The sequence below is a fragment of the Corvus kubaryi genome, unplaced genomic scaffold, assembly GCF_017639235.1.
Source record: "Corvus kubaryi isolate FWS band 111438036 unplaced genomic scaffold, C.kubaryi_AGA036_p1.0 65380, whole genome shotgun sequence".
Lineage (NCBI taxonomy): Eukaryota > Metazoa > Chordata > Aves > Passeriformes > Corvidae > Corvus > Corvus kubaryi.
In genome coordinates, this window is record NW_024581961.1 from 45,995 (window position 1) to 49,667 (window position 3,673).

The following is a 3,673-nucleotide window of genomic DNA, read 5'->3' on the forward strand; positions in this document are numbered from 1 at the left end:
GAATTTTGCATGCAGTAGGGTGTGTGTGCATGTGCATGTGTGTGAAGTGCTTCCAAATCAGGGAGCAGCATGTTTCCTTATACAAATATTGACAGGAATCCTTCAGTTTATTTGGAATTTTCCTGAGAAAGCTGCAACAATATGGTAATACCTCTTCACTACTTTTCACACAGTTGTTTCAACTGTTGGCACCAGGAAATCCTTATTGTTTTAATCAATACCACTTGGAGTGATGACATGTTTCTTTTTTACTTTAAGTGACTGACACGGTGCATTTCCTTGCACAAAGTTCTCATGAGACACTTTTGCTCTGTGCTCAATATATCCAACAGAAACTATGTATTTGCCAGAAGGCTGAAAGAAGGGACTGCTATTTCTTCCTCTCACATTTTTCATCCTGATACTTTATGCTTCATTGCTGTACTTTCAAACTCACAAATGACCCCGAGAAAAGCAATGGGACTTCTGTCAATGGTTATAATGAAACATCTGAGTAATATCTGGAAGATCAGGATTTGTTCATTTAATGAAGCTTTGACTTTAACCTTGATGGCACCCTCCTTCTCCATCTCCTTTCTACTGCTTAGACTTGAACAAAAAAACCTATACAATAATGCTTCAAATGCATTCTTTAATGCTTTATATTAATTTCAAAGTGATTACAGTTATTAAAACTATTTGAATATAATATGTATATATCCAAGTAATAGACTATGATGCATGAAAACAGCCCAGTAGCCTCTGTCCCTGTGCTAGTAACAGCAAGAAATACTCCATTTTGAGTACTCAGAGAACAGGCAGGACCCTCACTCCCTGTTCCCAAAGACTCTGAGCAGTGAAGGAATTCAACACCTGCAGTACTCATGTCAATGCTTGGGATAAACAGAGAAGATGCACTTGTTTGCGTAGTGCTATATATGTTCATCGCCCAGCACAATGAACAAGTGTGCAAAATAAACATTTCTGACTTCAAACTTTTACAACTTAACACATGCCCCTTAAAGAGCTTAATTGCAGCAGCTGCACATCTACTGATCTGCTGAAGCTTATGGCTATGACATCCTCTCCATTCCTTTTTTCCTGTCTTGATCAAGTAAATTTATAGCTTCCAAGCTTCATTCAGTTAAGTATTGCAAAGAAAACAGCATTTTGTGCTTTCTGAGTTTGTTTGTTTGGGTTCTTTTTTCCCATTTCTCCTCTTTTTCCATAGTTGGGACTTTCTGTTTACCTCTCAAGGACCTTCAAATCATCCTTCAGTCACAAACTTCCTCTTTCTGCAGCGTCCTGTACCACTTCAGACAGCAAAAAATTAGACATCTGCTTTAATGAAGGTGAGATTAAAGCCCAAATTTTAGCTGTATCACAAGGCCCAAGCTTCTGAGATGTTGAATGCATTTTCCTCTCATGGATTCTTTCATGTATGTGACTGCATGATGGTCCATATTTCTATAGTTAAGACACAAAAAGTGACAACCATCTCATCCTGTTTCTCTGGCGCAAAACCGATGTGGGTAGCCAAAGGAAGTGACAATAAAGCATATTCTGCTTTCTGAAAAGATGCAGGTTTGAGATGGAGAATACAAATGGTTGGATTGCCATTTCTTTAAACTCTGAACTAATTTCTTTGTTTCAAACAGAGCCAGTCTTACAAGAAGATCTATATCAGCCTGTTCAAGGAGTTTAAAAGTAATTATCAACATTTAGACCTTGCAGTAATACAACAAACCAGTATAATTTTTCCATTCTGCTAAGTTATAAATCAGTCACTAGGTAAATTACTGAAAATAGTTATGTTTTAGAACACTCATAATTAACTATCTTATTTGGGGCAAATGCAGGGTCTTATTCCTTAAAACAAAGTTCAAGAGCAAATACAAATCATAGCTACTTTCCTGGGAATCCTTCTGAAAAAGAGAACTATGTGAGTCTAAAGTTATTATCGCTACATTGTAAGATTAAACAGAACATTCTGAAAAAAGTTTACACACTGAAAAAAAAAGTATGCATAGCACTTTTTATATTTGTAAGACTTAAATTCAACAACAGAAAGTGCACAATAAAGGGGGAAAAATTAAATATATCAGGAAACATGTCTACAGCCCTAAAGATTACCTTCATTTTTTTTTTCCTAATGCACAAAAATTAATTGCTGTTTCATATGCAGAAGCAACTTTGGACAATGGCATTCTGACTGTAAAATGATCTTGAAAGAGAACTTGGTGAGACTTGCCCTTGTTAAGCTTGAACTTTTTTTTTTCTGACACTCCTTGAAAAATAAAGGAAAGAAAAAACAACTCTAGACATGCAGGAAATACCTGGTTTTGTGTTTTGTACTCAGTCATGAGAATTAGGAAATATATTTGGAACTGTACTGAACTACAGACCATTTGGCTATGCTAGACATTTGGCTCTTATGTCACTGGTGTTTAATGCTGATTCTATGACTAATAAATGCACAAAGTTGGGTAGGACACAGCTGGGTGCATGGCTGAGCACAGCATAAAATTTTCAAAGTGTTAGGGGTGGTAAAATTACCTTTGACTTCAGCATAGTAGGGCATACTTCACTTTAACAACTGACTTGCAACACTTTTGACATTTATTCCATCCATCTCTTTAAAAACACATCTAATTAGCTTAACTTGATCCAGACAATTTTTAAAAATTACAACAAAAACAAATAAATCCCCCGATATCCCCATTTTACTAGCAATAAGTAGAGAAAAGTCTGAGTTTAAATGCTAGCTTTGACCCCATCTCCTCACAGAAAGTTAATGTGCAAAGAAAAAGGGAGAGAATCCAGTATGTCTTTTATCAAAAGTCAATTCAAATCTCAATATAAAGTTCAAACCTTCTGCAGCATACATTATCATTAAGATGAAATATTTAGTGGCTCTGTATTCCGGTCATCTTTTGACAATAACCTACAACGTCTCAGAGGTGGCAGGTGCTGGAGAATTCGGTGAATTTTTAAAGAATATCTCATTTTTCAGGAAAGAGGGTTGAAAACCACTAATTTGTATTAGCATGCCGTTGATTAAATTGCACCTTCCATTTTAAATGTCCTGAACAACTTCTATAAGCATTAAAAATTTTAGCGGCTTTGAATCTTTTACAGGCAGTTTATAAAACTTTGAAACATTGCTATTTAATAGCCATCTCCATCTGTTGCCCCAGTGAATGGGTATAAGTCTTTGTCCTGTGGAAAATAGGAAGTCACATTTTTGGAGTTCATGTAATGTTCTTTAGAGATAAGCTTTTCACAAATCATAGCTACTAATAATGTTTCGGGCTTCCGTGTGTGATAGGTGCAAGGTGAACACAAGGTTGGAGGAAAATTAAAGTAGAACTGCTTTTACAATTTTTTTTCAGATTAAAACCTCACTAACATTTAATATTTGAATTCAAGCAAGTGGCAAATGCTAAAAAGTAAAGCTTTTGTGATTATTAAATGAGCATTAAAGCAAAATGGAAATTGCATTGCTAAACATCCCATTGCATTCACATGGATATGCACACAGGAGATATTTCACATTTTGGAAAGCATCTGCCAAGTAAAAAAGCTTTTAAATACTTATTTTTGTGTGGAACTCTACTCACAGAGTTAATTCATACCACACACAGGGCAGAGGAAAAAGTACTTCTCTCTGGGGTTTCAGAACAACACTACAAGC